Source organism: Phyllobates terribilis, unplaced genomic scaffold (assembly GCF_046119375.1).
Source record: "Phyllobates terribilis strain yellow unplaced genomic scaffold, ASM4611937v1 Scaffold_1033__1_contigs__length_460475, whole genome shotgun sequence".
Lineage (NCBI taxonomy): Eukaryota > Metazoa > Chordata > Amphibia > Anura > Dendrobatidae > Phyllobates > Phyllobates terribilis.
Genome location: NW_027363793.1, coordinates 193,049 through 207,515, shown reverse-complemented (window position 1 = coordinate 207,515; position 14,467 = coordinate 193,049).

The window sequence follows — 14,467 nt, the reverse complement described above, 5'->3', positions numbered from 1 at the left end:
TACAGTATACATATATATACACACATATACAGTATACATATATATATATACACACATATACAGTATACATACATATATACACACCCATATACAGTATACATATATATATACACACCCATATACAGTATACATATATACACACACATATACAGTATACATATACACACCCATATACAGTATACATATATACACGCATATATACAGTAATACAGCATATACACACACATATACAGTATACATATACACACACACATATACATTATACATATATATACACACATACAGTATACATATATATACACACATATACAGCATACATATATACACACATATACAGTATACATATACACACCCATACACAGTATACATATATACACACACATATACAGTATACATATATATACACACATACAGTATACACATATACACACATATACAGTATACATATATACACACACATATACAGTATACATATATACACATATACAGTATACATATATACACACACATATACAGTATACATATATACACCCATATACAGTATACATATACACACCCATATACAGTATACATATATACACACACATATACAGTATACATATATATACACACATACAGTATACACATATACACACATATACAGTATACATATATACACATACATATACAGTATACATATATACACCCATATACAGTATACATATATACACACATACAGTATACATATATACACACACATATACAGTATACATATATACACCCATATACAGTATACATATACACACATATACAGTATACATATATACACACATATACAGTATACATATATATACACACATATACAGTATACATATATATATACACACTCATATATACACACATATACAGTATACATATATATATACACACACATATATACACACATATACAGTATACATATATACACATACAGTATACATATATATATACACACCCATATACAGTATACATATATATACACACCCATATACAGTATACATATATACACACATACGGTATACATATATACACACATATATACAGTATACATATACACACCCATATACAGTATACATATATACACGCATATATACAGTAATACAGCATATACACACACATATACAGTATACATATACACACACATATACAGTATACATATATATACACACATACAGTATACATTATACACACATATACAGTATACATATACACACATATACAGTATACATATATACACACACATATACAGTATACATATATATACACATATACAGTATACGTATATATACACACATATACAGTATACATATATACACGCATATATACAGTAATACAGCATATACACACACATATACTGTATATATATACACACATATACAGTATACATATATATATACACATATACAGTATACATATATATACACACCCATATACAGTATACATATACACACACATACAGTATACATATATATATATACACATATACAGTATACATATACACACCCATATACAGTATACATATATACACATATACAGTATACATATATATATACACACACATATACAGTATACATATATACACACACATATACAGTATACATATATATACACACATATACAGTATACATATATACACATATACAGTATACATATACACACACATATACAGTATACATATACACACATATACAGTATACATATACACACCCATATACAGTATACATATATACACGCATATATACAGTAATACAGCATATACACACACACATATACTGTATATATACACACACACATATACAGTATACATATATACACACATATACAGTATACATATATACACACATATACAGTTTACATATATATACACACATATACAGTATACATATATATACACATATACAGTATACATATATATACACACACATACAGTAATACAGCATATACACACACATATATACAGTATATATATATACACACATATACAGTATACATATACACACCCATATACAGTATACATATATACACACATATACAGTATACATATATATACACACACATATACAGTAAACATATATACACATATACAGTATACTTATATACACATACATATACAGTATACATATACACACACATATACAGTATACATATATATACACACACATATACAGTATACATATATATACACACATATACAGTATACATATATACACACACACATATACAGTATACATATATATACACACATATACAGTATACATATATACACCCATAAACAGTATACATATATATACACATATACAGTATACATATACACACACATATACAGTATACATATATATACACACACATACAGTAATACAGCATATACACACACACATATACAGTATATATATATACACACATATACAGTATACATATACACACCCATATACAGTATACATATATACACACATATACAGTATACATATATATACACACACATATACAGTATACATATATACACATACATATACAGTATACATATACACACACATATACAGTATACATATACACACACATATACAGTATACATATATATACACACACATATACAGTATACATATATATACACACATATACAGTATACATATATATACACACATATACAGTATACATATATACACACACATATACAGTATACATATACACACACATATACAGTATACATATATATACACACACATATACAGTATACATATATACACACACACATATACAGTATACATATATATACACACATATACAGTATACATATATACACCCATAAACAGTATACATATATATACACACATATACAGTATACATATATACACACCCATATACAGTATACATATATACACACATATACAGTATACATATATATACACACACATATACAGTAAACATATATACACATATACAGTATACATATATATACACACACATATACATAATACATATATATACACACATATACAGTATACATATATACACACACACACATATACAGTATACATATATATACACACACATATACAGTATACATATATACACCCATAAACAGTATACATATATATACACCCATATACAGTATACATATATACACACATATACAGTATACATATATACACCCATATACAGTATACATATATATACACCCATAAACAGTATACATATATATACACACATATACAGTATACATATATACACATATACAGTATACATATATACACCCATATACAGTATACATATACACACACACATATACAGTATACATATACACACCCATAAACAGTATACATATATATACACACATATACAGTATACATATATACACACATATACAGTATACACATATACACACCCATAAACAGTATACATATATATACACACATATACAGTATACATATATACACACATATACAGTATACATATATACACCCATATACAGTATACATATATACACACACATATACAGTATACATATATACACATATATACAGTATACATATACACACCCATAAACAGTATACATATATATACACACATATACAGTATACATATATACATACATATACAGTATACATATATATATATACACACATATACAGTATACATATATATACACACACATATACAGTATACATATATACACATATACAGTATACATATATATACACACACATATACAGTATTCATATATATACACACATACAGTATACATTATACACACATATACAGTATACATATATACACACACATATACAGTATACATATATATACACATATACAGTATACATATATATACACACATATACAGTATACATATATACACGCATATATACAGTAATACAGCATATACACACACATATACTGTATATATATACACACATATACAGTATACATATATATATACACATATACAGTATACATATACACACCCATATACAGTATACATATATACACATATACAGTATACATATATATATACACACACACATATACAGTATACATATATACACACATATACAGTATACATATATACACACATATACAGTTTACATATATATACACACATATACAGTATACATATATATACACATATACAGTATACATATATATACACACACATACAGTAATACAGCATATACACACACACACATATACAGTATATATATATACACACATATACAGTATACATATACACACCCATATACAGTATACATATATACACACATATACAGTATACATATATATACACACACATATACAGTAAACATATATACACATATACAGTATACATATATATACACACACATATACAGTATACATATATATACACACATATACAGTATACATATATACACACACACACATATACAGTATACATATATATACACACATATACAGTATACATATATACACCCATAAACAGTATACATATATATACACACATATACAGTATACATATATACACACATATACAGTATACATATATATACACACACATATACAGTATACATATATACACCCATATACAGTATACATATACACACACACATATACAGTATACATATACACACCCATAAACAGTATACATATATATACACACATATACAGTATACATATATACACACATATACAGTATACACATATACACACCCATAAACAGTATACATATATATACACACATATACAGTATACATATATACACACATATACAGTATACATATATACACCCATATACAGTATACATATACACACCCATAAACAGTATACATATATATACACACATATACAGTATACATATATACATACATATACAGTATACATATATATATACACACATATACAGTATACATATATATACACACACATATACAGTATACATATATACACATATACAGTATACATATATATACACACACATATACAGTATTCATATATATACACACATATACAGTATACATATATATACACACATATACAGTATACATATACACACCCATAAACAGTATACATATATATACACACATATACAGTATACATATACACACACATATACAGTATACATATATACACCCATATACAGTATACATATACACACCAATAAACAGTATACATATATATACACACATATACAGTATACATATATATACACACATATACAGTATACATATATACACCCATATACAGTATACATATACACACCCATAAACAGTATACATATATATACACACATATACAGTATACATATATACACACATATACAGTATACATATACACACACATATACAGTATACATATATACACACCCATATACAGTATACATATACACACACATATACAGTATACATATATACACACCCATATACAGTATACATATACACACATATACAGTATACATATATACACATATACAGTATACATATATACACACACATATACAGTATACATATACACACACATATACAGTATACATATATACACACATATACAGTATACATATACACACACATATACAGTATACATATATACACACCCATATACAGTATACATATACACACACATATACAGTATACATATATACACACCCATATACAGTATACATATACACACACATATACAGTATACATATACACACACATATACAGTAAACATATTTATACACACATACAGTATACATATATATACACACACATATACAGTATACATATATATACACACATACAGTATACATATATATACACACACATACAGTATACATATATATACACACACATATACAGTATACATATACAGTGATATTGGCGCCAAATTTAAACACCGCTATGCTGATTGGTCACGGTTACCGGTCGCAAATAATCAGCATTATTGGCGCCAAATTTAAACACCGCTCTGCTGATTGGTCCCGGCCGTGACCAATCACCATTATTGGCGCCAAATTTAAACAACGCTGTGCTGATTGGTCGCGACCGCCGGCCGCAACCAATCAGCATTATTGGCGCCAAATTTAAACCCCGCTCTGCTGATTGGTCGCGTTCGCTGCCCACGACCAATCAGCATTATTGGCGCCAAATTTAAACCCCGCTCTTCTGATTGGTCGTGTTCGCTGCCCGCGACCAATCAGCATTATTGGCGCCAAATTTAAACCCCGCTCTGCTGATTGGTCGTGTTCGCTGCCCGCGACCAATCAGCATTATTGGCGCCAAATTTAAACCCCGCTCTGCTGATTAGTCGCGACCGCCGGCCGTGACCAATCTGCGATATAGCCGCCAAGTTTTAACACCGCTTTGGTGATTGGTCACGGTTGCCGGCCTCGACCAATCAGCGATTTTGGCGCCAAATTTAAACACCGCTCTGCTGATTGCGCCCTGTCGGCCGCATACATATTCTAGAATACCCGATGCATTAGAATCGGGCCACCATCTAGTGGGTGTATATATGTATACTGTATATATGTGTATATATATTTATACTGTGTGTGTGTATATATATGTATACTGTATATGTGTATATATATATACTGTATATGTGTGTATATATATGTATACTGTATAAGTGTGTATATATGTATACTGTATATGTGTGTATGTATGTATACTGTATATGTGTGTGTATATGTATACTGTATGTGTGTGTGTATATATATGTATACTGTATATGGGTGTATATATGTATACTGTATATATGTGTATATATATATTTATACGGTATGTGTGTATATATATGTATACTGTATATGTGTGTGTATATATATGTATACTGTATATGTGTGTATATGTATACTGTATATGCGTGTATATATATGTATACTGTATATGTGTGTATATATGTATACTGTATGTGTGTGTATATATATGTATACTGTATATGGGTGTATATATGTATACTGTATATATGTGTATATATATATTTATACGGTATGTGTGTATATATATGTATACTGTATATATGTATACTGTATATGTGTGTATATATGTATACTGTATATGTGTGTATATGTGTATACTGTATATGTGTGTATATATGTATACTGTATATGTGTGTGTATATATATGTATACTGTATGTGTGTATTTATATGTATACTGTATATGTGTGTGTATATATATGTATACTGTATATGGGTGTATATATGTATATACTGTATATATGTGTGTGTGTATATATGTATACTGTATATGTGTATATATGTATACTGTATGTGTATATATGTATACTGTATATATGTGTATATATATTTATACTGTATGTCTGTATATATATGTATACTGTATATGTGTGTATATATGTATACTGTATATATGTGTATATATATGTATACTGTATATGTGTGTGTATATATATGTATACTGTATATGTGTATGTATAATGTATATGGGTGTATATATATGTATACTGTATATGTGTGTATATATATATGTATACTGTATATGTGTATGTATAATGTATATGGGTGTATATATATGTATACTGTATATGGGTGTATATATATGTATACTGTATATGTGTGTATATATGTATACTGTATATGTGTATGTATAATGTATATGGGTGTATATATATGTATACTGTATAAGTGTGTATTTTCATGACTATGAATTAACACATGTGGAATTATATACTTAACAAAAAAGTGTGAAACAACTGAAAATATGTCTTATATTCTAGGTTCTTCAGAGTAGCCACCTTTTGCTTTGATGACTGCTTTGCACACTCTTGGCATTCTCTTGATGAGCTTCTAGAGGTAGTCACCGGAAATGGTCTTCACTTCACAGGTGTGCCCTCTCAGGTTTAATATGATAAAGTGCTTTATTCTTTGTCGGGTCCAGGGGTCCTGTAGAATGTGAATCCCTGAGGAACAGCGGATCCTTGGCTTGTGCCAAGACAGAAGAAAAGTTGCTGAACACTTGGTACCCCAACGTGATCAATCTATTTGCCAATCAAGATGCCCTGCAGTTGATTAATGCGGACAAATTGGATTCCTTTTATAACTGCGTCTCGACACTTATGTCCAACCAGGTAAAGGCGGCTGCGAGATCCGTGATATATAAGGATTCATGTTCATTATTGTATCTCTGGATCAAACATAGAGTCAGAGTGGTATTCCCATCTCATATATGTATGGCACTTCCACAGTCTGAGGACGCACATCCGGCTGAAGTATATTGCTGCGCAGGAACATGCCGGGTCCCTGAGCTGCAATGCATGCCGCCAGCCAAAGGCCGGTAGCTGATGTCGGTGTGCCAGTCACGAGCGACGCATGGAAGTGACGTCATGCGCTGCCTCTACCGGCACACTGAAATCAGCTACAGAAGAAGGCACCGCATGTCGTGGGAGCGGAGGAAGGTAAGAAGAATCATTTATTTTTGTTTATTTAATGTATTGGAAAAGAACGACAGAACATTATACCAGGAAAGGGCCAAGGATGGGGAGCATTAGACAAGGAAGGGGCTCAGGGTGGGGAGAATTAGACAAGGAAGGGGCCCAGGATGGGGAGCATTATATAATGAAGGGGCCCAGGATGGGGAGCATTATACAAGGAAAGGGCCCAGGATGGGGGGAATTAGACAAGGAAGGGTTCCAGGATGGGGAGCATTATACAAGGAAGGTGCCCAGGATGGGGGGAATTAGACAAGGAAGGGTCCCAGGATGGGGAGCATTATACAAGGAAGTAGCTTAGGATGAGAAGCATTATACAAGGAAGGGTCCCAGGATGGGGAGAATTAGACAAGGAAGGGTCCCAAGATGGGGAACATTATACAAGGAAGTAGCCTAGGATGAGGAGCATTACACAAGGAAGGGGAGCAAGATGGAGAGCATTATACAAGGAAAGGTCGCAGGATGGGGAGCATTACACAAGGAAGGGGAGCATGATGGGGAGCATTACACAAGGAAGGCGCGCAGGATGGGGAGCATTACACAAGGAAGGGGTGCAAGATGGGGAGCATTATACAAGGAAGTAGCCTAGGATGAGGTGCATTACACAAGGAAGGAACGCAGGATGGGGAGCATTACACAAGGAAGGGGCGCAAGATGGGGAGCATTATACAAGGAAGGGGCGCAAGATGGGGAGCATTACACAAGGAAGGGGCGCAGGATGGGGAGCACTATACAAGGAAGGGGCGCATGATGGGGAGCATTATACAAGGAAGGGGTGCATGATGGGGAGCATTTTACAAGGAAGAGGCCAAGGATGGGGAGCATTATACCAGGCAGGGGTTCAGAATGGGGGGCTTTGTACAAGGAAGCGGCCCAGGATAGGGAGCATTATACCAGAATGGGGGTCATTATATCATGACATGGGCCAGGATGAAGGACATTACACCAGGAAGGGCACAAGGATGGAGGTCATTATACCAGAATGGGGCCTAGGATGGGGGACAGGATACCAGGATGGAAGACATTGTTATAGGATGAGGGACATTGTACCAGGATGGGGGACATTGTTATAGGATGTGGGACATTATACCAGGATGGGGGACATTGTTGCAGGAAGGGGCCAGGATGGGGGACATTATTACAGTAAGAGGCCCAGGACAAAGGACATTATACCAGGAAGGAGCCCAGGATTGGGACGTTATTGCTGAAAGGGGGCTCAGGATGGGGGGTATTATACACAGAAGGTGGATATTATAACAGGAAGAGGCCCAGGATAGGGGATATTATAACAGGAAGGGGTGCAGGATGGGGAACATTATACCAGGAAGGGGCCTAGAATGAGAGACATTATTATAGGATGGGGCTAGGGCTACGATGGGGGAGATTATTACAGGAAACATCCAAGGCAAGGGCGAACACGCGCATCATTATCGGATCTAGAATGCTACAAGGGCCCATAGGCATTATACAAGGAAGGTGCCCAGGATAGGGGGAATTAGACAAGGAAGGGTCCCAGGATGGGGAGCATTATACAAGGAAGTAGCCTAGGATGAGAAGCATTATACAAGGAAGGGTCCCAGGATGGGGAGAATTAGACAAGGAAGGGTCCCAAGATGGGGAGCATTATACAAGGAAGTAGCCTAGGATGAAGAGCATTATACAAGGAAGGGGTGCAGGATAGGGAGCATTACACAAGGAAGGGGAGCAAGATGGAGAGCATTATACAAGGAAGGGGCGCAGGATGGGGAGCATTACACAAGGAAGGGGCGCAGGATGGGGAGCATTATACAAGGAAGGGGCGCATGATGGGGAGCATTATACAAGAAAGGGGCGCAGGATGGGGAGCATTACACAAGGCAGGGGTGCCAGATGGGGAGCATTATACAAGGAAGTAGCCTAGGATGAGATGCATTACACAAGGAAGGCGCGCAGGATGGGGAGCATTACACAAGGAAGGGGCGCAAGATGGGGAGCATTATACAAGGAAGGGGCGCAAGATGGGGAGCATTACACAAGGAAGGGGCGCAGGATGGGGAGCACTATACAAGGAAGGGGCGCATGATGGGGAGCATTATACAAGGAAGGGGCGCATGATGGGGAGCATTTTACAAGGAAGGGGCCAAGGATGGGGAGCATTATACAAGGCAGGGGTTCAGGATGGGGGGCATTGTACAAGGAAGCAGCCCAGGATAGGGAGCATTATACCAGAATGGGGATCATTATACCATGACATGGGCCAGGATGAAGGACATTACACCAGGAAGGGCACAATGATGGAGGTCATTATACCAGAATGGGGCCTAGGATGGGGGACAGGATACCAGGATGGAAGACATTGTTATAGGATGTGGGATATTATACTAGGATAGGGGACATTGTTACAGGAAGGGGCCAGGATGGGGGACATTATTACAGTAAGAGGCCCTGGACCAAGGACATTATACCAGGAAGGAGCCCAGGATTGGGACGTTATTGCTGAAAGGGGCTCAGGATGGGGGGTATTATACACAGAAGGTGGATATTATAACAGGAAGAGGCCCAGGATAGGGGATATTATAACAGGAAGGGGCGCAGGAAGGGGATCATTATACCAGGAAGGGGCCTAGAATGAGAGACATTATTATAGGATGGGGCTAGAGCTACGATGGGGGAGATTATTACAGGAAACATCCAAGGCAAGGGCGAACACGCGCATCATTATCGGATCTAGAATGCTATAAGGGCCCATACATCTGACCAACATGCTGGTGGGGGCCCAGGTCCAAATTTTGCACATCTACAGGAACATGGCATTACAATATGTCATATGTTGGGAAGGGTTTAAGCTACAGCACATTACATAGCCTCTTGCAGCTATATCAATGGAAAAATGAAAAATGTATGGCTTTTTGAAGACGGAAAGGAAAAAATGCAAAACAAAAAATGATCCGGTCCTGAAGGGATTAAGGATTTCCCACCCACAGTAAATGTTGTCACTCAGCTTTCTTCTCTTATGGCCCAGTCCGTCTCCCTGTTTTCTGCACCACTCTCGTAGTCATGTATTTTTTCTCCTTATAAACACTAATATATACTTGCTGATTTCTCCCCCCCACAGGTGAGAGACCTTCTGCAGAAAACTGTAGAAACTTTTGTCCGTTTATTTGATCTGATAGACGGGCAATTTTTACCAATCTCCAAAATGCAACTTACATTTGATGACGAGAAAATGGATTTCTATCCAAGCTTCCAGGACGTAGAAGAAGTTGTACTATTTATATTAACTCGGATCTCCAAGACCCTTCAGGTATCAGGATTTTTTTTTCAATGCTGACAACTTACTTTTTATAGTAGGTACATGTGTGGCTCACAGGTAAAAACTGCAGTAAAAAAAATTGGAAATTTGCTGCCACCATTTTGGAATATCACAGCAAAAAAAAAATATAGTACTGGCTGATTTACAATTCCTATTGGCTGTCACCTAGTATATGAGCGTCCGCAGCAGTATCCTCCGGTGGGCCCCCATGCAGGGATAGGACAACGAGTATATTGACTTTGTAATACACATTGCAAAAATATATGAGAATTATAAGTAGAAGAGTTGGGTAGCATAAACACTTTTACAGGCTCGGACTGGCCAACAGGAGAAATGGAGAATCCTCCGGTGGGCCCCAATGAAGGGATGGCTCTCCACTCCAGTCCCCTATTAAAGTGCACCTGTCAGCAGGAGTGTGCTCAGTAAACCACATACACTGTCAGGAGGGCGACATTACACAGAGTAAAATGATACCTTAGTTGATGAAATTCGTCCTGTGGTTCTTGTGTAATCTTTACTTTCAGTTTGGAAATAATGATATGCTTATGCTCCGGGGCGGCGTGTGGGGGCACTCTATCTGGTGCTCTGCTTACATATTCATGTGTATGCTCTTATGACAGCTCACTGATCGTCCACTGACCTGCCTCCTATTTTACCTAGCCCCGCACTACTAGATGCATTATGTAAAAGAGGAGGCAGGTCAGTGAAGGCACAGTGAGCTGTCATAAGAGCATACAGATGAATATGTAAGCAGAGCACCAGATAGAGCGCCCCCCACAGGCCGCCCCGGAGCACGAGCGTATCATTATCTCCAAACTGAAAGTAAATGTTACACAAGAACCACAGGACGGATTTAATCAACTAAGTTATCATTTTAATCAGTGTAGTGGCACCCACCTAACAATGTATGTGTTTTACTGAGCTCAATCCTGCTGACAGGTGCGCTTTAAATGTATAAGTGGTTAAATCTGAATTTTTGGGGTGACAGATGCCCTTTAAGCTCCCTTTAGTGGCCACTGAGGATACACAGCATGGCAGCTTTTATTTCATGTCTATGCTGAGGATATGGAGCTTTGTATGGAGTTTTTGATTTATTTATATCAAAATAGGTGGATGTTCAGGGGGTTTATATTAGAGACTTCTGCAGTATTCATGTCACTTTATAGAACGTTCTTCTTTGTCCAGAATATTCAGACGGTGCAGCCGTGGCTTTCTGGTAGTAACACGGTTCAGATCATCGAGGCCAAACTCCCTGATTACATCTTTGATTCTGCCGCGCTGAAGCTGAAGGAGGCCGTCAGCCACAATTTACACCAGCCATTCAGGCATTTCCAAACCTACGGTAAGCGGGACGTGAATCATTAAAAGGATGATACATACGGTAAGCTGGACGTGAATAATTAAAGGGATGGTACATACGGTAAGCTGGACGTGAATCATTAAAGGGATGGTACATATGGTAAGCTGGACGTGAATCATTAAAGGGATGGTACATACGGTAAGCTTGACGTGAGTCATTAAAGGGATGGTACATACTGTAAGCTGGACGTGAATCATTATAGGGATGGTACATACAGTAAGCAGGATGTGAGTCATTAAAGGGATGGTACATACGGTAAGCTGGACGTGAATCATTATAGGGATGATACATACAGTAAGCAGGACGTGAGTCTTTAAAGGGATGGTACATACGGTAAGCTGGCTGCGAATCATTAAAGGCATGGTACATACGGTAAGCTGGACATGAGTCATTACAGGGATGGTACATAGGGTAAGCTGGACGTGAGTCATTAAAGGGATGGTACATATGGTAAGCTGGCCGCGAATAATTAAAAGAATGGTACATACAGTAAGCTGGACGTGAATCGTAAGTATTAAAGCGATGGAACATATGGGAAGCTGGACGTGAATCTAGTATTAAAGGGATGGAACAATCACAATCAGAAATCTCCTGCCGGCGCTTGCAGCGTGATATTCCTGTGGACGCTTTGATCCTGATACCTTTCCAAAAGCCATTGAACTCAGTGTTAGGGGTTCCCAGAGGTGTGATCCTCATCTATCAGACATTATCATGCAGAAATACTATATATCATTGGTCTAACAAGCACTGCAAAGAGGATCTGTCTCTAGATTTCACCATATAAATGTAGATTATCAAATTGATCTCTTAGACCTGATGAAGCCAGAGAACTCGCTTTCAAAAATCCATGTCCGATCAGCTGTATAATCCTCTTTGAAAGTTTTCTCCGCCCGATATTAAGATGAGTCTAGATACAACTATAAATTCTGTGTTATATTATTTGATAGTTGAAAGCTTCAGCTGGCTGGTGGATGGTTCAGCCGCGGAGAAAGTAGAAACTGTGTGCAAAGCAGTCATCAAAGCAAAAGGTGGCTACTTTGAAGAACCTAGAATATAAGACATATTTTCAGTTGTTTCACACTTTTTTTGTTAAGTATATAATTCCACATGTGGTAATTCATAGTTTTGATGCCTTCAATGTGAATGTACAATTTTCATAGTCATGAAAATACAGAAAAATCTTTAAATGAGAAGGTGTGTCCAAACTTTTGGTCTGTACTGTATGTGTGATCATAATGTGTTTTTTTTTTTTTTACATATTGGACCTTCTTGCATATTATCTCGAACCGTCATTAAATTGACTCATCCCTGCACAGCAACACTGGCTTTGATGTTTCTAGTAAAAATCGACTGCTTATGCGCCGTTCATCATATGCAAGTTATCTAGGACTAGTC